The sequence below is a fragment of the Mirounga angustirostris genome, unplaced genomic scaffold, assembly GCF_029215605.1.
Source record: "Mirounga angustirostris isolate CCGP_5_RB_7025 unplaced genomic scaffold, mMirAng1.0.hap1 SCAF_16, whole genome shotgun sequence".
In the NCBI taxonomy this organism is placed as follows: domain Eukaryota; kingdom Metazoa; phylum Chordata; class Mammalia; order Carnivora; family Phocidae; genus Mirounga; species Mirounga angustirostris.
In genome coordinates, this window is record NW_026991724.1 from 58,001,343 (window position 1) to 58,027,991 (window position 26,649).

Genomic DNA, 26,649 nt, shown 5'->3' on the forward strand with positions numbered 1-26,649 from the left:
CTGGGTTCTGGGAGTCCGCTAAGCTGCGGTGTGCGCATGCGTGCCTCCACTGCTGTGGTCCGGAGTCCTAAACACGCCGCGGTCCTGGCCAGCCAGAGGCCGCGCTTCAGTAGCGAAGGGCGGATGTGGAACCGGGAATGCCTGGGTTGGTAAACGAGCCGGAAGCCCTTATCCAAGAAAGCGTGGTCTCCTCGCCCCATGTCTCGGGACTGGCGTAGGTCGGGGGGAAAGGGTCCGCGTTAAGGACGCGCATGCGTAGTGGCGACAGCGGAGGCGGGGCCTCAGCTCCCTGTGTCTCCGGTGTGCGCGTTCGGAGGGAACGCGGTCGCGAGTGTTGGGACACGCATGCGTGCGGTCGTGGGGGTTGACGGGGGTGTGGAGGGGTTGTTGCGCGGGCGCAGACTACCGCGCCGCGGCTCTCTGGAGGGGTAGGGGCTTCCGCGCGGTGTGGCGTAGACGCGGGGGGAGCGTCCGTGGCGGCGGGTTCTGGTGGTTGCTGCGGGTGTGGGACCGCGGTGTGCGTTGGGGTGTGGGTGTCTCCCCGCGTGGCCCTGGGGGCGCCAGTGTGGGTGTTGCAGGGACCGCTCTTGGAGCTGCGGAGAGGCTGTGTGACTTTCGCTGCTCGTGTGTAAAGTGGGACACCGCCGCCTGAACAGCTAGTAGTGTCGTGAGGATTAAATGCCCGAAATGGAGCCCAGCCCCAAATAAGCAGGGGCCTGGTTGGAGTGGAATGATTTTCCTTTTCTTTTCTTTTCTTTCTTTCTTTCTTTCTTTCTGTCTTTCTGTCTTTCTGTCTTTCTTGTCTGTCTGTCTTTCTTTCTGTCTGTCTTTCTGTCTGTCTGTCTGTCTTTCTGTCTTTCTGTCTTTCTGTCCTTCTTTCTTTCTTTCTTGTCTGTCTGTCTTTCTGTCTTTCTGTCTTTCTTGTCTTTCTTGTCTTTCTTGTCTTTCTTGTCTTTCTGTCTCTCTCTCTCCCTCCCTCCCTCCCTCCCTTCCTTCCTCTTTCTTTCTTCCTTCCTTCCTTCCTTCCTACCTTCCTTCCTTCCTTCCTCCTTCCTTCCTTCTTTCTTTCTTTCTCTCTCTCTCTTTCTTTCTTTCTTCCTTCCTTCCTTCCTTCCTTCCTTCCTTCCTTCCTTCCTCTTTCTTTCTTTCTCTTTCTTTCTTTCTTCCTTCCTTCCTTCCTTCTTTCTTTCTTTCTTTCTTTCTTTCTTTCTTTTCTTTTTCTTTCTTTTTTCCTTCCTTCCTTCTTCCTTCTTCCTTTTCTTTTCTTTCTTCCTTTCTTCCTTTTTTTCTTCCTTTCTTCCTTCCTTCCTTCCTTCCTTCCTTCCTTCCTTCTTTCTTTCTTTCTTTCTTCTTTCCTTCCTTCCTTCTTCCTTCCTTCCTTCCTTCTTCCTTCCTTCCTTCTTCCTTCCTTCCTTCCTTTCTTTCTTTCTTTCTTTCTTTCTTTCTTTCTTTCTTTCTTTCTTCTTTCCTTCCTTCCTTCCTTCCTTCCTTCTTCCTTCTTCCTTCTTCCTTCCTTCTTTCTTTTCTTTCTTTCTTTTTTTTTTTTTCAGCCAGATCCGGGTTTTCAGAATCAGCCCTGGCGCTTAAATCTGCCAGATGAGGAAAACCAAATCTGTTTTATAGCAGTTGTGCTGGTTAAAGAAAGATGACGTGCAGAGGGCTCACTTCGGTTACGATAGTACGGCTGTTACTGTTACTAAATGTGGGATAGACCTAGGCTTGGAGAAGTGAATGAAGCGTGCACCTGAACAACTGTGGAACATGCAAGGAGTTGTACTTGGCAGCCACTGGCGTTCACCGCTCCTTCAGATTCTGCCCCAGAGCTCTCTTCCGAATTTCGTATCAGGCCTAGACCCAAATTAGGTTGATCCTGGTTCTTTTCCTTTCATGGGCCGACTATACCAAAGTCCCTCAGTCATTAGTGTGTGGGTAATTATGTGCGGCTTTGCCTGTCTGTTCTGTCCCCAAGGATAGATGTTTTTATCTTTTAAAAATGCTTTATTAAAATATGTGCAAATCATAAGTGTATATTGTAATATATCATTTTTTAAGGAAGCAAATTTAATTTTAATATTCTGATTTATTACTTGCCTGATGTTAACCTTAAAAATAAAAATCAGTTATTTTACGGGCAAAAATGGTTTTGTTTTGTTTTGTTTTTCAGGAGTACCAGATGCTCGCAATTAGGGATATGCAAGCTAGGGCAAAACCACAGGCAAGTCCAGAGAACAAAGGTGAGGAAGGGAAAAGAAAGAGAGGAACACTCTTGTATACAGGAAAGGGGAGAGTTGGGAAGACTAACAAAAAGGCCATGGGAATAAACTTGAAGTTAGGAGTATAGTGGCTTCTCATTGGCTGGGCTATTGCTGGGGGAGGAGGAAAACCTTCCCTCCACATGCTGGGATAGTAAAGTAGTCTCCAAGTGCACGGTCCCTTTTTACCTGTGAGGTCTGTAGTTGACCAGGAGTGGTGGGACATGAGAGCTCCTCCTGCTGGCTTCCCTCCATGTTAGTGAGGTTTCCTTTTATTCATTTTCACACTAAAATAGCTGAAAACTATTTTACTTAGCTCTCAAATTCCTTCATTAGCAATATCACAAGTTCATGTGGTAAGTTGTCTCTTCCTTACACTTGGTTCAAAAAATCGTGCAGAAGGGGTGCCTGGGTGGCTCAGTCAGTTAAGCGTCTGCCTTCGGCTCAGGTCATGATCCCAGGGTCCTGGGATCAAGCCCTGCATTGGGATCGCTGCTCAGCGGGGAGCCTGCTTCTCCCTCTCAAACTCCCCCTGCTTGTGTTCCCTCTCTTGCTGTGTCTCTCTCTGTCAAATAAATAAATAAAAATCTTAAAAAAAAAAAAATCCTGCAGACAAATAATGACCTTGAGAAAAGTGCCATTACCCTGCAGGTCCTATTTCTCCTCAATATATTACTTGCCCTACCTGGGGATTTTTTTTTTCCAGCCCAGAAACTCTCCAATAGTTCATGCTCTTAACGCCATTGTCTAGCTTTACTGGTAGACTCTGGGTAGGCTGGCCTGTTTCCATTCATGCCTAAAGTCCAGTGCCCTTCTTCTGGAGCATTCATTATACCTTTAGAAAAGTTTGTTCAGCAAATCAAGTTGATTCCTTACTTATTAATTGGAAATACTCTTTGTACCTAATTTCTGTAAGGAAAATTGCTGTGAGAAATTTTTTTATACCTGGCTGAATCACTTTCTCATCCATATCTTTTTTTACTTTGATGGGTCCATTTCCCTTAAAAATAGAGGATAGAAGCAAACGGCAAAAGATGTGAAGACAAGAAGTAGGAAAGAATTGAAATGGTCAAAAGAAAGACAAGATGAAAATGACTTTATCCCAGTGAACTTGAAGTCATTTCCTTACAGTGTAAGCTCAGTGATGCCAGGTGGGAGTGGTACCACAGCTGGGGTTCCCACCACATCTGGCAGACTCTAGGGATTCTACCTTTTCCATTACCTCATGGCGTTTAGTTGAAATTTCATAGTCCTCCAGTGTCCTGTAATGACTAGACCACAGCAGGATTGAATTTGATACTGGAAGCAGCATTTTATGAAGGACTTTGATAAACTGGGCCTATACTAAGGTGGGAGACTCGGATGATGGAGAGCCTGGAAATTATTGTCTCATGAGAAGGGTTGGAAAAATCTGTGTATGTTTTTCTGGAGAGGAGATAGTTGCAGAGCTATGTGGAAGCATGTGTCTGGTAAAAAGGAATTTAAATTGTTGTTTTCTTCTATGGACTCTAGAACTAAAACCAGGTAGAAATGATAGAGTAACAAATTCTGACTAAAATACTTTTTTTAGGGGCACCTGGGTGGCTCAGTCGGTTAATCGTCTGCCTTCACGTCAGGTCATGATCTCAGGGTCCTGGGATCGAGGCCCAAGTCAGTCTCCCTGCTCAGCGGGAAGTTAGCTTCTCCCTCTGCCCCTCCTGCTGCTCATGCTTGTGCTCTTGCATGCTTGCTCTCTCAAATAAATAAATAAAATCTTAAAAAAATAAAACACTTTTAAAATAATTAAATTTTTTATTTTTTTATTTTATTTATTTTTTTAAAATTTTATTTTATTATGTTATGTCAGTCACCCTACAGTACATCATTAGTTTTTCATGTGGTGATCCAGGATTCATTGTTTTCGCATAACACCCAGTGCTCCATGCAGTACGTGCCCTCCTTAATACCCATTACCGGGCTAACCCATCCCCCCACCCCCCTCCCCTCTAAAACCCTCAGTTTGTTAGAGTCCATAGTCTCTCGTGGTTCATCTCTCCCTCCCCATTTCCCCCCCTTCATTTTTCCCTTCCTTCTCCTGATGTCCTCCATGCTATTCCTTATGTTCCACAAATAAGTGAAACTATATGACTTTCTCTGCTTGACTTATTTCACTTAGCATAATCCCCTCCAGTCCCATCCATGTTGATGTAAAAGTTGGGTATTCATCCTTTTTGATGGCTGAGTAATATTCCATTGTATATATGGACCACATCTTCTTTATCTATTCATCTGTTGAAGGGCATCTTGGCTCTTTCAACAGTTCGGCTATTTTGGACGTTGCTGCTATGAACACTGGGGTGCATATGGCCCTTCTTTTCACTACATCTGTGTCTTTGGGGTAAATACCCAGGAGTGCAATTGCTGGGTCATAGGGTAGCTCTATTTTTAAGTTTTTGAGGAACCTCCACACTGTTTTCCAAAGTGGCTGTAACAACTTGCCTTCCAACCAACAGTGGAAGAGCGTTCACCTTTCTCCACAACCTCTCCAACATTTGTTGTTTCTTGCCTTGTTAATTTTTGCCATTCTAATTGGTGTAAGTTGGTATCTCAATGTGGTTTTCATTTGAATTTCCCTGGTGGCTAAAGATGATGAATATTTTTTTCATGTGTCTGTTACCCATTTGTATGTCTTCTTTAGAGAAGTGTCTGTTTATGTCTTCTGCCCATTTTATGACTTGATTATTTGTTTTTTGGGTGTTGAGTTTGAGAAGTTCTTTATAGATCTTGAATACCAGCCCTTTATCTGTAGTGTCATTTGCAAATATCTTCTCCCATTCTGTGGGTTGCCTCTTTGTTTTGTGGACTGTTTCCTTTGCTGTGCAGAAGCTTTTTATCTTGATGAAGTCCCAAAAGTTCATTTTCGCTTTTGTTTCACTAGCCTTTGGAGATGTATCTTGAAAGAAGTTGCTGTGGCCAATGTCAAAGAGGTTACTGCCTATGTTCTCCTCTAGGATTTTGATGGATTCCTGTCTCACATTGAGGTCTTTCATCCACTTTGAGTTTATCTTTGTGAATGGTGTTAGAGAATGGTCGAGTTTCATTCCTCTGCATGTGGCTGTCCAATTTTTCCAGCACCATTTATTGAAGAGACTGTCTTTTTTCCATTGCATATATTTTCCTGCTTTGTCGAAGATTATTTGACCATAGAGTTGAGGGTCCATATCTGGGCTCTCTATTCTGTTCCGTTGGTCTATATGTCTGTTTTTGTGCCAGTACCATGCTGTCTTGGTGATCACTGCTCTGTAATATAGCTTGAAATCGGGCAACGTGATGCTCCAGCTTTGTTTTTCTTTTTCAGATTTCCTTGGCAATTCAGGGTCTTTTCTGATTCCATACAAATTTTAGGTTTGTTTGTTCCAGCACTTTGAAAAATGTCATTGGAATTTTGATCGGGATGGCATTGAAGGTATAGATTGCTCTGGGTAGCATAAACATTTTAACAATGTTTGTTCTTCCAATCCATGAGCATGGAACGTTTTTCCATCTTTTTGTGTCTTCTTCAATTTCTTTCATGAGTGTTGTGTAGTTCCTAGAGTATAGATCCTTTACCTCTTTGGTTAGGTTTATTCCGAGGTATCTTACGTTTTTTGGTGCTATTGTAAATGGAATTGTTTTTCTAATTTCTCTTTCTACAGTTGCATTGTTAGTGTATAAGAAAGCAACTGATTTCTGTGCATTGATTTTGTATCCTGCCACATTACTGAATTGCTGTATGAGTTCTAGTGATTTGGGGGTGGAGTCTTTGGGGTTTTCCACATAAAGTATCATGCCATCTGTGAAAAGAGAGTTTGACTTCTTTGCCAATTTGAATACCTTTTATTTCTTTTTGTTGTCTGATTGCTGTTGCTAGGACTTCTAGTACTATGTTGAACAGTAGTGGCGAGAGTGGGCATCCTTGACGTGTTCCTGATCTTAAGGGAAAGGCTCTCAGCTTTTCCCCATTGAGGACGATATTTGCTGTGACATTTTCATAGATTGACTTTATGAACTTGAGGAATGTTCCCTCTATCCCTATGCTCTGAAGACTTTTAATCAGGAAAGGATGCTGAATTTTGTCAAATGCTTTTTCTGCACCAACTGAGAGGACCATATGGTTCTTCTCTCTCTCATTATTAATGTCTTCTATCACATTGATTGATTTGCAAATGTTGAACCACCCTTGCATCCCGGGGATAAATCCCACTTGGTCGTGGTGGATGACCCTTTTAATGTATTGTTGGATCCTATTAGCTAGGATTTTGTTGAGGATTTTGGAATCCATATTCATCAGGGATATCGGTCTGAAATTCTCCTTTTTGATGAGGTCTTTCCCTGGTTTGGGGATGAAGGTAGTGCTGGCCTCATAGAATGAGTCTGGAAGCTTTCCTTCTGTTTCTATTTTTTGAAACAGCTTCAGTACAATAGGTATTATTCCTTCTTTGAATGTTTGGTAGAATTCCCCAGGGAATCCATCAGGCCCTGGACTCTTGTTTTTTGGGAGGTTTTTGATCACTGCTTCAATCTCGTTACTGGTTATTGGCCTATTCAGGTTGTCAATTTCTTCCTGTTTCAGTCTTGGCAGCTTATAGGTTTCCAGGAAGGCCTCCATTTCATCCAGATTGCTCAGTTTATTGGCATATAGTTGTTGATAATAATTTCTAATAATTGTTTCTATTTCCTTGGTGTTAGTCGTGATCTCTCCCCTTTCATTCATAATTTTATTAATTTGGGTCCTTTCTCTTTTCTTTTGGATAAGTCTGGCCAGTGGTTTATCGATCTTACTAATTCTTTCAAAGAACCAGCTTCTAGTTTTGTTGATCTGATCTACTGTGTTTCTGGTTTCTAATTCATTGATCTCTGCTCTAATCTTAATTATTTCTCTTCTAATGTGTGGCTAGGTGTCATTTGTTGCTTTTTCTCTAGTTCTTTAAGGTGTAGAGTTAGTTGGTGAATTCAGGATTTTTCTATTTTTTTGAGAGGCTTGGATGGCTATGTATTTCCCCCTTAGGACCTCCTTTGCAGTATCCCATAGGTTGTGGACCGATGTGTTTTCATTCTCATTGGTTTCCATGAATTGTTTAAGTTCTTCTTTGATTTCCTGGTTGACCCGAACATTCCTGAGCAGAGTGGTCTTTAGCTTCCAAGTGTTTGAATTTCTGCCAGATTTTTTCTTGTGATTGAGTTCCAGTTTTAAAGCATTATGGTCTGAGAATATGCAGTGAATAATATCAATCTTTTGGTATCGGTTGAGACCTGATTTGTGACCCAGTATATGGTCTATTCTGGATAAAGTTCCATGTGCGCTCGAGAAGAATGAGTATTCTGTTGTTTTAGGGTGGAATGTTCTGTATATATCTATGAGGTCCATCTGCTCCAGTGTGTCATTCAAAGCTCTTGTTTCCTTGTTGATTTTCTGCTTAGATGATCTGTCCATTGCTGAGAGTGGAGTATTGAGGTCTCCTACAATTAACATATTGTTACCAATATGACTCTTTATTTTGGTTAACAGTTGGCTTATGTAGATGGCTGCTCCCATGTTGGGGGCATAGATATTTACAATTGTTAGATCTTCTTGTTGGATAGACCCTTTAAGAATGATATAGTGTCCTTCTGTGTCTCTTATTACAGACTTTAGTTTAAAATCTAATTTGTCTGATATAAGAATTGCTACCTCAGCTTTCCTTTGAGGTCCGCTGGCATGGAAGTTGGATCTCCATCCCTTCACTTTCAGTCTGGATGTATTTTTAGGTTCCAAATGAGTCTCTTGTAGACAGCATATGGATGGGTCCTATCTTTTTATCCAATCTACAGCCCTGTGCCATTTTATGGGAGCATTTATGCCCTTCACATTGAGAGTGATTATTGAAAGATATGAATTTATTGTCATCATGTTACCTGTGAAGACGTTGTTTTTATAGATTGTCCCTATAAATTTCTGTTGTATATCATTCTTGGGGTCTTTCTCCTTTTATAGAACCCCCCTTAATATTTCTTGCAGGGCCGGCTTAGTGGTCACATATTCTTTCAGTTTCTGCCAGTCTTGGAAGCTCTGCATCTCGCCATCCATTCTAAATGACAGCCTTGCTGGATAAAGTATTCTTGGCTGCATGTTCTCCTCGTTTAGTACCCTGAATATGTCTTGCCAGGCCTTTCTGGCTTGCCAGGTCTCTGTGGATTGGTCTGATGTTATTCTGATGTTCCTCCCTCTGTACATAAGGAATCTCTTCCCCCTAACTGCCCTTAAGATGGGTTCCTTGGTTCTAAGATTTGCGAGTTTTACTATTACATGCCAGGGTGTTGGCCTGTTTTCTTTGATCTTGGAAGGGGTCTTCTCTGCCTCTAGGACACAAATGTTTGTTTCATTCCCCAGATTAGGGAAGTTCTTAGCTACGATTTGCTCATATATATCTTCTAGTCTTCTCTCTCTCTCCACCCCCTCCGGGATTCCAATAATTCTGACCTTGGTATGCTTCACGGTGTCACTTATTTCTCTGATTCTATTTTCATGGATTCTGAATTGTTTTTCCCTGGCCTCCTCTTTTCCCTTTTTATCTATTAAATGGTCTTGCAGGTCACTAATTCGTTCTTCTGCCTCATTTACCCTAGCTGTTAGATTATCTCGATGAGATTGGATCTCATTGATAGCATTTTTAAATTCTGCCAATTCAGCTTTCATTTCTGCCGTTAGAGACTCTATGTTGCCCTTAATTGATTTCTCCATTCTAGCTATTGTCTTCACATTTGCTAGCCTGAATTCCATCTCTGACATCTTGGTTATATCTGCATCCATTTGTAAATCTGCGGCATAAATTATAATCTCTGAGTCTTTCCTATTTTGGGGGTTCCTCCTCCTAGTCATTCTGTTGATGGGTGGTTGAGGGAATGTATAGAGTCCAAATTATTGACCAGAACCCAAACAAGATGCACCTGTTTTCTTGGGACCTTAGGGTTGCTGGTCTCTTGTTCTCCCAGCCTGTCTTCTGCGGGAGGGGCCTGCTGCGCTGTTACTCAGGCAACCCTGTTTGGGCAGAGTTGCCCTGCCCCCTGTGGTGGGGAATGGGCTCAGTGGGAACTAGTTTTTGGGGGGCTTTTGTTCTCTGGCGGCTTTCCCTGGCAGCTTTCTGTGTCTCTTCTGAGAGAGCAAAAGAGACCATTTCCAACCCTCTGCCTCAGAGCAGAGAGATCGCAGTCTGTTGTTCAGTGAGCTCTCCAGGCTGCACTATCTCCATTTTTGTCTGTACTGCTATAAACTGCAGCGTCCTGGTTTGTGTGCCCCTCTGCAGCACTCCCAGTCCTCACCTCCAGGTCGGAGCACATCTCTGCCCTTTGTGCTTCTAAAACCACCAGCTGCCCCCAGTTCGCACGTGTGGCCCCGCCCCTCCGGTTTCCATCTTGGGGGCTGCCGTAAAGTCCTTTCCCACCACTACCGGTCTGCGAGTCTGTGCCCCATCCCCAGTGCACAAGGCTGTCGCTCACCGGCGGTGTGGGATCTCCACAGCCAGGCTCCCTCCCACTGCCATTTATCCTCCAATATCTGCCTGTGGAATCACGGCTCCCCGCTTCGTACCTTGAAACCAACCGCCTGCCATATTCTGTTTGTAGAGATCTGGATCTATCTTCCTACATCTCAGGCTGATTTCGTGGGTGTTCAGGGTGGTCTGGTAGATATCCGGCTCAATTCCGGGGACCGGTTGGAATAGGGTCCCCTACTCCTCCACCATCTTTTCTATCTCTGCAAAAGTAATTAAAATTTTTAAATCAAAGTATAGTTGACATACAATGTTATATTAGTTTTAGGTGTACAACATAGTGATTAAACAATTCCGCATGTCTGTAACGTTCACTACAGTAAGTATAGTTACCATCTGTTCATCATGCAAAGTTATTACACTATTATTAACTATATTCCCTATGCTGTACTTTTCATAGCTGACTAAAGTACTTTTAACAAATGGCAATCACAAAATTGAATAAGCTTCCCAATGAGGTTATTACATGGTTTATTATGATGATTACTTTGCTTTTTGACATATCTTCAAATTTTAAAAAATGGTAAAAGGAAAGTAGGAAAGAATTCCCCTATCCTTTTATTCCATTTCCTCAAATGCTAGCCTCTTACTACCTTCACTTTATCCATATATATCTCTATATATATGTTATTTTTTTTAACCATTTGAAAGTAAGTTGCTGACTTGATGCTCCTTTACCTAACCTAAGTATTTCAGTGTGAATTTCTTACATAACTACAGTGAAGTTATCAAAATCAGTTAATTCAAATTGATGTAGGGGCACCTGGGTGGCTCAGTTGGTTAAGCGTCTGCCTTCAGCTCAGGTCATGATCCCAGGATCCTGGGATCAAGCCCTGCATCAGGCTCCCTGCTCATCGGGGAGCCTCCTTCTCCCTCTCCCTGCCCCTGCCCCCTGCTCGTGCTCTCTCTCTCTCTCACTCAAATAAATAAGGTCTTAAAAAAAAATTCACCCTGATGTAATTCTGTCATCTAATCCTGGGTTGGTTATCCTTGAGATGTCTTTTATCAGAAAAGAAAATTGAATGTCATACATTGCATTGAAGTGTCATGTCTCTTTAGTCTCCTTAATCTGACATTACCTCAGGTTTTGTATTTCATGACATCCCTCTTTTAAAAATGTTATTATGATGGGGCACCTGGGTGGCTCAGTCGGTTGGGCGTCCAACTCTTAATTTTGGCTCAAGTCATGATCTTGGGGTTGTGGAATCAAGCCCCGAATAGGACTCTGCACTCAGCGTGGAGTCTGCCTCTTCCTTTCCCTCTGCTCCTCCTCCTGCTTGCTCATATTCTCTCTCTCTGTCAAGTAAATAAATAAAATGTTATTTTGAAATAATTTTGAACTTGGAGAAAGGTTGCAAAAATGGTACGAAACTCCCACATTCCCTTCTTTCAGCTGCACCTGAAGTTAACATCTTACATAATCATCACAAAACCATGAAATTAACATTGATAAAATACTATTAATTTATCTATTGACCTTATTCTAATTTGGCCAGTTTCCCCACTCCTGTTCTATATTTTTGTTCCGGGATCCAATCCACATTGCATTTAGTTGGCATGTCTCCCAAGTCTATTCTAATTGATGACAGTGCCTTAGATCTTTGTCTTTCATGACCTTGACACTTTTTGGAGTCTAGGCCAGTTATTTTATAGGAGGACCTTCAACTTCGGTAGGTCTGATGTTTTCTCATGATTAGATTGAAGTTACTCATTTTGGAAATGAATACCACAGAAGTCATGTGCCCTCCCAAGTACATCATATCTGTCAGGTAGTACGTGATGTCAACTGGGAATGATCACTTCGATACCGTGGTTGAAGGGGTGTCTGACAGGTTTCTCCATTGTGAAGTTATTGTTTCAGTCCCTGTAATTAACAAGTATCTTGAGATGAACTACTCTTAATTGCTTGTTTTGCTCACACTGTCCCTGGTTTTGCTACTGGGAGCACCCTCTATTTGGTTTCTCTGTGTTTTAGACATACCCCATTATTTTATGAGTACTTCCTTACTTTCTAGCACCATGAGATGATACAGGCACATTTTGTACTTTCCCTGAGCTAGCCCTGGAGTCTCTATTTCTCCATGGCATCCTGGGGTTTGTTTTGTTTCCCCCCTTCCCTCCCGCTGTCCCTCCTCCCTTTCTTCCTTCCTTCCCTTCTTTCCTTTCTTTCCCTCCCTTCCCTTCCCTTCCATTCCATTCCATTCCTTCATTCCTTCGTTCCTTCATTCCTCGAGACTGGTACTTAGACACCAAGGTGCTGATTACTGCTTGGATGTTTTTGTTTCTAGGCCCTATTAGGGGACAGATGGGATATCCTATCCTAAATTATATCCTAATGTATACATTCATATGTGCATCTCTTTTTTTGAGATTTGATGTCTGATTTAAAAAAAAAAGATTTTATTTATTTATTTGTCAGAGAGAGAGAGAGAAAGCGGCAGGCAGAAGGAGAGGGAGAAGCAGACTCCCTGCTGAGCAGGGAGCCTGATGTGGGACTCAATCCCAGGACCCTGGGATCATGACCTGAGCCGAAGGCTGATGCTTAACCATCTGAGCCACCCAGGTGCCCCTTGATGTCTGATCTTATTTGTTACTCTTAGAAAATCTCATTTTTGATAGGACTTAGAGGTAGAAGCTCTCAAGAGGAAAGCCTCTGTCTCTTGGCAATCTGTTCCTGGTGTTTTTCTTTGGCCTCTTTCATTCTCTTGGCCAAAAGTTTAGCATATTCTGCAGCCTCTTTCTTTTTTTCTCAGTATGCTGCTTCTTCAGAGCCACACATCAACGTTTGTGTTGCAGGACACATGGAGTAACAAGACAATGAATCTTGGGTGCTTTGATTCTAGGTTTCTTACCTTCTTTGTTTAGGGGCTTTCTCAACATACTGGCAAACATTCTCTTTCGAGAGATTGAAAAGTTTGCAGATTCTGCCAGCTCTTTGAGGCCTCAGGCAGTGAGGCATGGTAATGTCAGTGAGTCCAGGAGTATCTCTTTTTTCTAGTGACTAAATTGAGAACACCCAGATTGACATCCACAATGCAACACTGAACAGATTTGTACCTTCTTTCTCCAGTCCTCCTTGGTCTATAACAGGAATGCCCCTTACTCAAATAGCCCATGGATACGGCCATGGGTCAAGACATCCTGCTTCACGAAGAAGACTTGTTTGTCATTCCCAACACAGATTTGGACCACATGACCCTTCTATTCTTCACCCAGAGCCTTAGCAGCAACTTCTGTGACTACACACTTTTCATAAAAGGTATGAAGTTTGCGTTCATCATCTACTTCAATGAGATTCTGACAGCCAGTAGCTGGGAAAGAGATGTTCAGCTTCATCCTGAAGCAGCCAACCACCCATACATCTGTTTTTATATCTTGACTACATTGATTAAGACCAGTGCATTCACAGATAACTCCAATTGCAGTACATCACCACAGAGTTCCTTCCATATTTCTACTTTTCTATATTTAAAACTCTGTTCTGTGGTAGGAGAAAAACCTGACTCCCAGTAACCACAATATATTACTTATTTGCTTAGCCACAGCATTGCTTATTTGCATGGAGTATCAGGTTTGCTAACACACAGCTTATCTGGGGAGTATGGGAGCCTTCTTTTTGTGTTTAGCTGAGGATATACAGGCCAAATACAGAGTTCACATCATCTCAGGTAGCTGACTATCATTGTGATGGATTGGTCTTCCTGCCCAAGAAAAAGGGAAATCTTTGTTTAAATCTACTTTGTGTATTTCAGGCATATTTGAAAGATTGTCATATAGGTTTTGTCATACAGTTTCTGTTAAACTTCTAAGTATTTTATCTTTGTTGACCCTAGAACTAGGGGTTTTCCCTACCATTATGTCCTCTCTTTATTGTTTGAGTTTATCTTGGATATTTATTTTTCTATATTAATTGTTCATGTTGCTACTTCACTGGCATCTTTTTTTGTTTTGTTTTGTTTTCATTAGTTCTCACTGTCCTATTCAGTTCCATTTCACTGGTGAGACACGATGTCAGGCAGCCCTTCCTGTGCTTATTAATTATGCTGAGAAGTCTTTTGAACACAAAGTTTTTGTGGAACGAGGACCTTATAAACCAGTGATGTGAGAAGCTACAAAGTAGACCTGGGTCTCTTATCCCTCCTTTCTCTTCCCCCAGCTGGCATCTCAGGATTCTGCCCTTTTCAGGGAGAGACATTTAGACAAAGAGGAATGGCTGCTTCAGCCCTGACAGAGCATCAAGGTAATACATGTAAAGCACCCAGAACAGAAAGTGTTGTTTCGATCATCATTACCAGGGACCATTTGGAGGAGTGGATGTTGGAGACATTGCAACAGAATCTCCCACACCTTTAAGAACCAGTAATGCTCATATAAAGGTATGGCTGGACACGCTGCTCTGTTTTGATGTTTTACAAAGGGAATGGATAAGAGTTTAGGCAGCAGAGTTTAGGCTTTTTTGTTGCTGTTGGTTTGTTTGTTTTGTTCCCTTCTTGTCCTCAGCTCTGCATCCACAGGACTCTGCTCTTCAAGAGAGGGGCTCTGCGAAGGGGAGGATAACCACTGGACTTCTAGAAGGCACATCACTGGTTAGTTAGGATTTCATTTTTTCTTTCCTGCAATGAGACCGGTATATGTGAACTACAGTCCAACTGACTTGACCTCAGGCTTTGTAGGTAGGACTAAAACACAGCTACGCACCATGGTAGAGTTACCAAAGATGCTAGGAAATGAGAAGAATAAAGTCATTAGTGAAATGGAGAGCCTCATGAATAGTGCAGATTTTTAAGTGCCCCAAACTTTAATTCCATGTCCAAGGGCAAATTTAAAAAGAAGTGAGATTTTTCTTTTTCTCCTTATTAGTTGGAGAACAGCTTCTATTTCACACATACAGATTTAGGGAAGTCTGTTTCCCAGTATTCTAGAAAATTGTGAAATACGCTACAGAAGGAGAAATCCATACTCCTGTCACCATTTTTAACATCTTGGTGGAAAATATAGTATTTTTTTTTAAAGATTTTATTTATTTATTCGACAGAGAGAGAGATAGCGAGAAAGGGAGCGACTTCGCCCATCTCCCCAAGGCCTTGTGAGTAAGAAAGTGTTTGCCATTTCAGCGATCAGTAACATTCCAAGATGTGGCCATCGACTTCTCCCAAGAAGAATGGGGATTCCTGAACCCTGCTCAGAGAAAACTGTCCATGGCTGTGATGTCGGAAAATTATCAGAACCTGGCCTGGCTAGGTAAGTGCATCGAGCCCTGAGTTCAGCATCTGTTCTCCGGTGTGTCTTCCTCCTTCTGGTGGAATTCTCTGGGCAACTGCTGTAGCCTTTGCTTTATGTTTTTGTTCCATGTCCCATAAAGAGCAGTTAGAAGTGCGCAACTGTCTCATTCCCATCCTTCAGAAAACCTTTAAACGTTGCTCGGCCATATTCATAGGGGCTTTTCTTCCTGATTGCTGTGGTAGCGGAGCTCAATTCTTGGGTAATAATGGCGTGGCCACTTGCTGTCTCCTTTTCTTTGCTCAGGCATTTCTGTCTCTAAGCCTGATGTAGCTTTCCTGCTGGAGCAAGGGAAACCGCTCTGGGGGATGAGGAGCGGGGAGGCAAGATCTCCATGAGCAGATGAGTCAGGAACCAAGCAGAGGGGAGGCAACAGGTACACAAGACCAGCTGCTCTGACAGCAGCTTGGAGGTGTTTGGACACCTCCCTTCAGAGGGCCCTTGAGTTCAGCTCCATAGTGGGTCTGGCTTTCATCCTCATCAATCCCCCTGTGCTCCTCTATCTTTTGAAATAATTCCTTCCAGCCTCCAGATGGAAGTGTGTTTCCCCTCCCTCCCTCAATTTATGATCAGCTTCCTACCTTGACTTTCCAGGTGGTTTTTCATCAGCTCACCTTCCTTCTTTCTTTCATTCATTCATACAGCTGTTCTTTCGAAAACATTCCTCAATGCTTCTGTTTTCTTTATCCAAAAAATACTCATGCTGTCCTCTGAGTAATTGAGATTGATTTATTTATTTATGTATTTATTTGACAGAGAGAGACACAACATGAGAGAGAACACAAGCAGGGGGAGAGGGAGAGGGAGAAGCAGGCCTCCCGCTGAGCAGGGAGCCCAATGCGGGGCTCGATCCCAGGACCCTGGGATCATGACCTGAGCCGAAGGCAGATGCCTAACGACTGAGCCACCCAAGCGACCCCCCCTTTTTTTTTTAAGATTTTATTTATTTATTTGACAGAGACACAGCGAGAGAGGGAACACAAGCAGGGGGAGTGGGAGAGGGAGAAGCAGGCTTCCCGCGGAGCAGGGAGCCCGATGCGGGGCTCGATCCCAGGACCCTGGGATCATGACCTGAGCCGAAGGCAGACGCCTAACCAACTGAGCCACCCAGGCGCCCCCAGAGAGAGACTCTTTTTTTTTTTTTTTTTAAGATTTTATTTATTTATTTGACAGAGATACAGCGAGAGAGGGAACACAAGAAGGGGGAGTGGGAGAGGGAGAAGCAGGCTTCCCGCTGAGCAGGGAGCCCGATGTGGGGCTCCATCCCAGGACCCTGGGATCATGACCTGAGCCGAAGGCAGATGCTTAACCAACTGAGCCACCCAGGTGCCCCTAAATCAAGGATTTTTTTAAAAAGACTTTGTTTATTTATTTGACAGAGTGAGAGTGCACAAGCAGGGGGAGCGGCAGAGGGAGAGGGAGAAGCAGGTTTCCCGCCGAGCAGGGAGCCCGATGCTGGGCTCGATCCCAGAACCCTGGGATCATGACCTGAGCCGAAGGCAGACATTTGATGACTGAGCCACCCAGGCGCCCCGGGAGAGACAGAATCTTAAGTAGACTCTCAACTAAGCCAGAGCCCAATGCGGGGCTCGATTTCATGACCTGAGATCACAACCTGAGCCAAAACCAAGAGTCTGATGCTTAACTGACTGAGCCACCCAGGCGCCTCAACAGGCATTTACTTCTCATGGTTCTGGAGGCTGGGAAGTGCAGGATCAAGGCACTGGTAGATTCATTGTCTGGTGAGGATCCACCTCCTAGTTCACAGACATCCATCTTCTGACTGTGTCCTCATGTGAAGGAAAAGGAGAAGGGATTCTCTGGGGTCTCTTACAAGGGCACTAATCTCATTTATGAGGCATCTGCCCTGATGACCTGATCACCTCCAAAAGGCCCACCTCCTAATACTGTCCCATTGAGAGGATTTCAATTTAAGAATTTGTGAGGGAGGGGCGCCTGGGTGGCTTAGTCAGTTAAGTGTCTGCCTTTGCCTCAGGTCATGATCCCAGGGTCCTGGGATCTATGCCTGAGTCAGGCTCCCTGCTCAGCGGGGAGTCTGCTTTTCCCTGTCCATCTGCACAGGACCCCTAAAATCTTCCCTGTGTGCCAGATCCCTGAGTCTTCATAGTGTTTGTCTACCACCTTCTGGAGCACATGTGTCTTAGCAGGTCATCTGGGCTACTTGCCACTTTGTGTTGTTCAATTCTCATGAACATGATGTCATCAACATAGTGGACCAATGCAGTGTTCTACAGAATGATCAGATAGTCCAGAGTCTTCAGATTATGCTGTGATGGAGAGCAGGAGAATTGACTTCATTGCTGGGCCAAGACCCTTGGATCAGTCTTCTTGGGCTGCCATAATAAAGCTCCCTAGACTAGATGGTATAAATACTGAGATCAAGGTGTCAGCAGGGTTGGATTCTCCTGAGGCCTCTCTTGGTTTGTAGATGGCCATCGCCTTCTTGTGTCTTCCCATGGTCTTCCCTCTATGTGTGTCAGTGTTATAATCTCTTCTTAAAAGAATACCAGTCATACTGGATTAGGGCCCATCCTACTGACTTGATTTTATCTCTTTTAAAGGTCCTATCTCAGGTGCTTGGATGGCCCAGTTGGTTAAGCATCTGCCTTTGGCTCAGGTCATGATCCCAGGGTCCCTGGATTGAGTCCCGCATCAAGCTCCCTGCTCAGGGGGGGGTCTGCTTCTCCCTCTCCCTCTGTCCCTCCCCCTGCTCCTGCTCTCTCTCTCACTCTCTGAATTAAATAAATAAAAAATCTTAAAAAAAAAAGTTCTATCTCCAAATATCTGCCCGTCTCTGAGATTTTGTATCACTCATTATCCATACCAATTGGATGTGTACTTTCTTGTGTCATCAGTGTTTCATTGTTGAAATGATTGGATTGGGTGAGTGATGGCTAGTTAAAACATGCGATAATAAAAATCTCTTAAACTTATAAAAATAAGATGGGTTTATTTTATTAGGTATTCAGTGACATGCTCTGAAGAGAAAAAATTCATTATCTCCTTGCATGTGTTTTCATTCTCACCACTCTAGAGGACCAATGGTAATAATATAGTAGGTGTATATTCACACTTTCATCCATGTTAATACACAACACACACATACAGGGAGCATCTTATTATTTCTTGCTCTTACAGAATAGATATCTTTCTATAGTTGTTACTCTGCAACTTGGTCTTTTCAGTCAGCTTTATCTCTTCCAGTCCATATAGCTGAAACTCAGTTATTTTTAATAGTTTTGTAAATGAGCCAGACTGTTGGACATAATGTCATCAACTCAAATAGACACTTTTAATGGTTGTTTCCAGCTTTTTTGCCAAATAGTATGACAATGTCCTTGTACATATATATCTCTAAGTACTAGAGTCTTTAAGCGGAGAATGTCAACAGTAGTAGTATGTATGCTTCTTCATATTAATACATTTATATATTCATTTTCAGAGAGTGAGTCAATATGGGAGAGCAAGGAATTATCTCTAAGGAAGAGTATAAAAGAGGAAACATTCCAACATGAAATAGTGATGAAAAGAGCAAGCAGCATATGTAGAGAATATGCAAAAACTTCCTGCAGCAATAACGCACCTTTTCATCCATCAGAAAATTCTTAAGGAGGAGTGCTGCCGGTGCCGTGAGTGTGGGAAATGCTTTAGTCGTCGATCAACTCTTGTTCAACATCAGAATCCACACAGGAGACAGACCCTATAAGTGTAATGAATGTTGTAAAGCTTTCAATCAGAGGGCACATCTTAACCAGCAGGAGAGAATTCACACAGGTGAGAGACCGTATGAATGTAAGGGATGTAGGAAAACCTTCAGCCAGATGACTCATCTCACTCAGCATCACAGTACACATACTCGAGAAAAGTCCCATGAGTGCAGCGAATGTGGAAAGGCCTTTAGCCATTCCTCAGCTCTGATTGATCACCAGAGAATTCATAGTGGGGAATAACCCTACAAATATAAGGAGTGTGGCAGGACCTTCACTCAAAGTGCACAGCTCATTAGACATCAGAAAATTCACTCCAGAGAAAAACCCTACGAATGTAGTAAGTGTAAGAAGTCCTTCATATGTCTCTCTTTTTTTTTTTTTAAAGATTTTTTATTTATTTATTTGACAGAGAGAGACACAGCGAGAGAGGGAACACAAGCAGGGGGAGTGGGAGAGGGAGAAGCAGGCTTCCCACAGAGCAGGGAGCCCGATGCGGGACTCGATCCCAGGACCCTGGGATCATGACCTGAGCCGAAGGCAGTCGCCCAACCAACTGAGCCACCCAGGCGCCCTAAACCAGATTTTTAAAAATAGTAATAAAAGGTGATTTTAAAAATAACATTTTGAAAAACGTGAAAATATGTATTTCTGCAACCGTGGAGCACTTTGATGTACCTTGAGTTGACACAGCTGAGGAAAGTGTTCTGTGTGTTGGAGTTCGGTGAGCTTTCACGATGGAGGCAGATGAGGTGAAAAAATTTTGTGGTCTTCAGAATCACGTTGTCTCGATTATTTATTGCTACTTACCAGACTACCCCAACCATAGGAGCCAGAGCAGGAACCTTTTTTTTTTTTTTTTTTTTAATAACTTTCTCATGATTCTGTGTGTGAAGCGTTCATATTGTACTTGGATGGATGGGTATCTCCCCTTTGGTCTACGTGGTTCCTGCCAGGACCGAACATCCAAGATGGTTTCTTTATTCCCATATCTGACACCAAGCCGGAGTGGCTGAGATCATAATTATGGGGCCTCTATTTCCACCATTCACTGCTGCTTCGATCCTCTCCATGAAGTCCCAGAGCCTCTGCCCCTCACTGGCCTCATGTGGTCTGGACAGAATAGCTGGATTCCTTACAGGGTAGATCAGAGCTCCCAAGAGTGCAAAACAGAACTTGCCAGGCCTTTAATTTCTCTAAACAGTATTTTGTAGTTTCCACTTAATAGATCTTGCATAACCTTTATCACATTATTCCCTACATATTTCATATTTTTAAATTCTATTTGTCTTTTTTTTCACTCAGAAAACAGGGCAACAACCTTTATATATATTTTTACTACACACGAGGCTCATTATTTATTTATTTATTTATTTTAAAGATTTTATTTCTTTATTTGACAGAGAGCACAAGGAGGGGGAGAGGCAGAGGCAGAGGGAGAAGCAGACTCCCCGCCGAGCAGGGAGCCCGACATGGGGCTCGATCCCAGGACCCTGGAATCATGACCCAAGCCAAAGGCAGCCGCTTAACCGACTGAGCCACCCAGGCGCCCCACGAGGCTCATTTTTTAAAATTTAAATTCAATTAGCCAACAAATAATACATCATTGTTTCAGATGTAGAGTTCAGTAATTCATCAGTTGCCTATAACACCCAGTGCTCGTCGCATCACGTGACCTCCTTAATGCCCATCAACTCAGTTACCCCATCTGCCCACCCACCTCCCCTCCAGCAACCCTCAGTTTGTTTCCTATTGCTAAGGGTCTCTCATGGTTTGTCTCCCTCTCTGATGAGTTCCCATTCAGATTTCCCTCCCTTCCTCTATGATCCTCTGCACTGTTTCTTATATTCCACATATGAGTGAAACCATATGATAATTATCTTTCCCTGACTGACTTATTTTGCTCAGCATAATTACCCTCCAGTTCTATCCACGTCGATGTAAATGGTAAGTATTCATCATTTTTGATGGCTGAGTAATATTCCATTGTGTGTGTGTGTGTGTGTGTGTGTGTATACATATATGTATTTCATCTTCTTTATCCATTCATCTGTTGATGGACATCTAGCCTCTTTCCACAGTTTGGCTATTGTGGACATTGCTGTTATAAACATTGGGGTGCAGGTGCCCCTTCGGATCATTACATTTGTATCTTTGGGGTAAATACCTAGTAGTACAATTGCTGGGTCATAGGGTAGCTCTATTTTTAGCCAGAGGAATGTTGAAAAAGAAAACCAAAGCTGGTGGCGTCACAATGCCAGACCTCAAACTATATTACAGATCTGCAGTCATCAAGATAGTATGGTACTGACACAAAAACAGACACATAGATCAATATAATTCTATTTGTCCTTTTTAAATTTCAATTTCTGATCGTTCATTGCTATTATAACATACCATGGATGTTTGTATATTCCAGCTGTATTTTGCAATTATACTAAACTCAGTTGGTCTAGTTTGTTTTGTTTTTGGTACATTGGCTGGGTTGTTCAACCAAAGATGACCCTGTCTTCTTCAAATAAAGGCAATTTTACTTTTTCTTTCCCATCTTGGTGTCTTATTTATTTTTCCTAGCCTTATTGTACTGGCTGAAACCTCTGGTACAAGAGTAAGTAGAAGTGAGGGCAGACATCCTTACTTTATTCCTGATTTTAGGGAAAAAGCATCCAGTTATTTTTTTTTATCATTATGTATCAAATTAGCCGGTTTTGAAAATAGTTTTTATCAAGTTGAGTAATTTCCCTTCTTTCTTAGTTTGCTCAAAGCCTTTATCTGGATTGGATGTTACATTCTGTGAAAAGCTTTTCTGCATCTGTTGAAATGATCATACGGTTTTTAATTTTTTGAGGTTTTTTTTTTAAGATGGTAAATTATATAGCTTGATTTTCAAATATTAAAACAGTCTTGCATTTCTTGGAGAAACCTTACTTCGTTGTGCTGTATGTGTATGTACTTAATGTTACTGAATTGTAGACCTAAAAATAGCTAAAATGGCAAATTTTTCGTATATTTTACCACAATTTAAAAGAAGCCCCAGCTCCTCCATCTCCCCCCCCCAAAAAGAAGAACAATCACAGCTGCATTTGGCTACCTCAGCAAACCAAACAGAATCACCTTCCTCAAGGGAAAATCTGCAGACGCAGCTGTTAGGGGGAAGGGAGTACATGTTCCTTCAGGTTATGGGAGAGCCAGGTAATCAATGAGCGCACACCTTACACCAGGTAGCCTAGTTTTGAACATTCCCTTAGGAATAGTGTCACCTTTTCCTTTCCTTTTTTTTTTTTTTTAAAGGATTTTATTTATGTATTTGAGAGAGAGAGAATGAACAGGGGGAGGGGCAGAGGGAGAAGCAGACGCCCCACTGAGCAGGGAGCCCAACTCGGGGCTCGATCCAGGGACTCCAGGATCAAGACCTGAGCCGAAGGCAGTCGCTTAACCGACAGAGCCACCCAGGCGCCCTGTGATTTTTAAATTACGTAAAATTACTAATAAGATCAGTTGCCCTTTCTTCTCTCTCCTGTCTGGGTAGTAAGTAGGCCGCTGCTCCTCCAGATTCTTAGTGTTTCCTAAGGTCTGGTCCGTAGAGTATTGTCTAAGGCAAGACCGATGGCTTTCCTGTCCGGCGGTTCCTGCACCTGACCTCACTGCATCCGTGTGGGTAGCTGCCACCATTGACAGATACCATCCGCCTTCACTCGGCTGAAACTTCAGGGAATTGCACGCAGGCACTTCAGGGGAACCTCTGTAATTCAAAATCCCCACTGAGCTATGGCTCTTTAGAGAAAAGAATAAAACTTCCCTGAAAGGGTGGCTGCCACTCCTTCGTGTAAAACTGAGAAGACGCTAGGGTGAGGTTGGCTACCCCTAAATAGACTATTTCATTCGGTCAGCAAAGCCTGTTGCACCCCTTGCTTGCTAATCATTCAGTCTAAATTGACCCCAGGCTGCTTGCAGGAAACCTGAGCTTCTAGATGGAGCTGTTGTAGGTGCTGCGTGTGTCCGACAGGTGGCGCTGTTGTACTGCAAAACAGCCGCTGAGCACTTCCCCTTAGCTGATGCGTTCCTTTTTCCCCTTTCATTCCCGGGGTTTCATTTTATTTTTAGATCACCCTGGAGGGGACACAAACCATCTCTTCATGGGATGATCTCAGCATGGGACAAGTTCTTTGGGTCCTTTGTGGGTATTTAGAAAATACACATAGAACACATCGATTTTTTATTATTTTGATTATTTATTTTTGTTTCAAATTTTTATTTAAATTCCAGTTAGTTTACATATAGTGTAATATTGGTTTCAGAAGTAGAAGTAAGCGGTTCATCACTTACATATAACACCCAGTGCTCATCACAACAGCACAACCAGCCCTTCTTAATACCCATCACCCATTTAGCCCATCCCCCGCCCACCTCCCCTCCAGCAACTCTCAGTTTGTTCTCTATAGTTGGGTCTGTTTTACAGTTTGTCTCTCTCTCTCTTTTTATTTTCCCCAATGTTCATCTGTTTTGTTTCTCAAATTCCACATGAGTGAAATCATATGGTATTTATCTTTCTCTGACTTATTTCACTTCGCATGATACACTCTAGCTCCATCCACATCACTGCAAATGGCAAGATTTTTCTTTTTTTTTTTTAAGATTTTATTTATTTATTTGACAGAGAGATAGAGAGAGAGCGCACAAGTAGGCAGAGAGGCAGGCAGAGGGAGAGGGAGAAAAGCAGGCTCTCCGCTGGGCAGGGAGCCCGATGCGGGGCTCGATCCCAGGACCCTGGGATCATGACCCAAACCGAAGGCAGACGCTTAATGACTGAGCCACCCAGGTGCCCCAAGATTTCTTTCTTTTTGATGGCTGAGTTAATATTCCATTGTGTGTGTGTGTGTGTGTATGTATATATACACATATATCCTATATATGTGTATATATAGGATGAGGGAACAGAAGGCAAGCTGAGGACAAAGCAGACGCTGACACCCACCCCCACCCCCGCATTGGATATATGTAACATTCCTCAGGCACTCCTGGCTACCCTAAAGGAAAAACAAACAGTCAACTTATAGAGATCACAATCCTGCAAGACCTGAGTCTCCCTCAGTTTACAAATGTCTTAGCAATCTACAAGAACAAAGTATTTCTATCAATAACCTAGCTTCCAGAAGGAAATGTAGATACAATAATTAAATGTCCTTATAACCTACAGCCCATTGACAGATACTTGAAGCAGGCAGAGTGTGATGTTCCCCCAGGAAGTTCCCAACTATCTTCATTGTAATGCCTTGCTAGAGGGAAAAACAACCTTAACTTGACAGTGGTGAGGCCTGTGAGTCTTAACAATGAAAATCCTTTTGAAAACCTCCCTTTTCCTCACTAACCCCCAACCCCGTAGTATATAATCAGCCACCCCTCGCAACCCTGGTGCAACTGCTCTTTCTGCCCACGGGTCCTGTCCCCGTGCTTTAATAAACCACCATTTTGCACCAAAGACGTCTCAAGAATTTTCTTGGTCATCGGCTCCGGACTCCACACCACTGAACCTCACTTATATTCCAAAACCACATCATATACACCACATCTTCTTTATCCATTCTTCAGTCAATGGACATTTGGGCTCTTTCCATAACCTGGCTATTGTTGATAGTGCTGCTATAAACATCAGGGTGCATGTCCCCCTTCGAATTAGTTTTTTTTTTTTTTTTTTTGGTATCCTTTGGGGAAATACCTAGTAGCGCAATTGCTGGGCTGTCCGGTAGTTCTATTTTTAACTTTGTGAGTACCCTCCATACTGTTTTCCAGAGTGGCTGCACCAGTTTGCATTCCCACCAATAGTGTAAGAGTGTTCCCCTTTCTCCGCATCTTTGCCAACATCTGTTGTTTCCTGTGTTAGAACACATCAATTTTTAAAATTCATCCATTCAACATCTATTTATTGAGTACCCACTTTGTCCCAGGAAGTGTTCTCAACAGAAGTAAAACAAACATGGAGCATACACTTTAGCAAGAGAGTTAGACAGTAAGCAGATAAATGAGTAAATATATAACCTAACAAGTATAATGGCAACCACAAAGCATGATGATAGGACATTACACTAGATAGTGCTGTTTTCTCATTATATACTAAAGGAAGATCACTTTAGTTTTCAGTCCCCATTGCAAATGTTGCTTACATCCTATCAGCTGAATTTGGGCACTTTATTTTTCTACAGAAATGCAGACCCAAGGAGTTTAACCCATGCATGCTGGGGTTTGCAGTAGCTGCCAGGAGATTAGTTGTTCTTTGATGGTAGCTTGAAAAAGGGCAAGGAGTAAGGGTAAGAGAGGGTAGTCTGGATGGTGGAAGAAAGGAGGAGGCTTTTTTTTTTCTCCATTTCTAACCCCCAGCACTGCCTCCTGCCATGGGGCCACATAGGAGGGCTTCTTAATCCAACCCAACTGTGAAAGTTTGGGTCCGTCCTCTGCCTAAGATTCCCCAGGACACTCGACTTTTTGAATCTGCAATTTTATACTTTCATCAAATTGAGAAAATTTTGGTGATTATTTCTTCAATTTCTTCCTCCTTTGGTAACTCTCTGGTGCTTTCAGGTAAGTGTTTTTCATATTTTGTGCAGAGTTTATATTTTTATCTGTAGAATTGGCCCAGAGAGTTCTAGTGAAAGATGCCAGAAGCTCTGGAGGGTAGACCAAGATGTTGGAGTAGGAGAATGTAATGAATTCCAACCCAAATGCTTCCTGTAGTTTTCCAATAACAAATAACAGTACACAATCCTCTCTGGTTCATATATCCTCACAAATCTGAGCATCTCTGACCCCAGACATGAATGACACTTACCAGGCATCCACACCGCACCAACAGGAGGGTCAGCTGGCCAAGACCCGAGATAGAAGTATACTAACAATTTGCTCAGTGTTCAGGATTTTGAGCCCAACAGCAGCATTTTGTTCAAATTACTTGTGGCCATCAATAATTTTGACATTGTAATTACTTAGAAGTGGACTAAAGAATGCTTTCTGATACAGGAAGATGTTCACCATATAATGGAGAAAGATGTTACGGAGATTATGTACCATATACTCCCATTTTTCGAAATCGTTTATTTAGGGATAGAAATCTCAACGAGGGTGTGAAAGGAAAAAAATGTTTTTAAAGATTTTGTTTATTTGAGAGAGAGAACACGAGCAGGGGGAGGGGCAGAGGCCAAGGGAGAAGCAGGCTCCCCGCAGAGCAGGGAGCCCGATGCGGGGCTCGATCCCGGGACCCTGGATCATGACCTGAGCCGAAGGCAGACGCTTAACCGACTGAGCCACCCAGGCGCCCATCTTTTCTCCATTTCCATTCTTTCATTCGTTTCCCCAAAGCAAGCCTTCTAGGCCTAATTCTTTTTCTTAGGCCCCCACAGCGGGGACCGTCTCCACTGTCGGGGTGGGGGCGGGACGGGGTTCAAGCCCAGCAGTCTGGCGGCAGAGACATCGCCTCATCACTGCCTCTCAACAGTAAGGATAGTGACGACGCCCCCGTTGGGCAGGAGGGACAGTTACTAATTTGCTGTCGTCCCTTCGGGGATAGGACACCTTCGGGGTTCCCGGTCGCTGTTCCTCCCGTCGCAGAACAGCACAGGAAGAAAACCACGCTCCCTCGGACAGGCTCGAGGGCCGCGCTCGGAGCCACTCCACGCTCACACGGACACGGCGTCCCCTCGAAAGGCCGCCCGCAGCGCCGTCGTCTCGCACCTGCCACCGGGTAACTAGGGACGCCTCCGGTCTCCAGGCGAAGGGAGGGGGAGCGCGCCTTCTCAGCGCCTGCGCACACGCCCGCCCAGCTCCGCCACGCCCCTGACCCCTAGGCCACGC

General features: G+C 43.2%; 1 long non-coding RNA gene across 7 annotated transcripts; it reads left to right on the forward strand.

Annotated features, from left to right (window-relative positions):
• The first annotated feature begins 15 nt into the window (after window positions 1-15).
• Window positions 16-21,526, forward strand: LOC123841784 (uncharacterized). 7 transcript variants are annotated; one of them, XR_010408041.1, is made up of 7 exons: window positions 17-145; window positions 2,165-2,234; window positions 12,870-13,058; window positions 13,956-14,175; window positions 14,300-14,385; window positions 14,914-15,040; window positions 18,543-19,752. It is a non-coding gene; the product is annotated as an uncharacterized LOC123841784 (long non-coding RNA). The 7 variants fall into 7 exon arrangements; XR_010408036.1 differs by adding an exon at window positions 20,211-21,526 and having other exon boundaries at window positions 19-145; window positions 13,956-14,385; window positions 18,543-18,874; XR_010408038.1 differs by having other exon boundaries at window positions 16-145; window positions 13,956-14,385; window positions 14,835-15,040.
• Window positions 21,527-26,649: the final 5,123 nt, after the last annotated feature.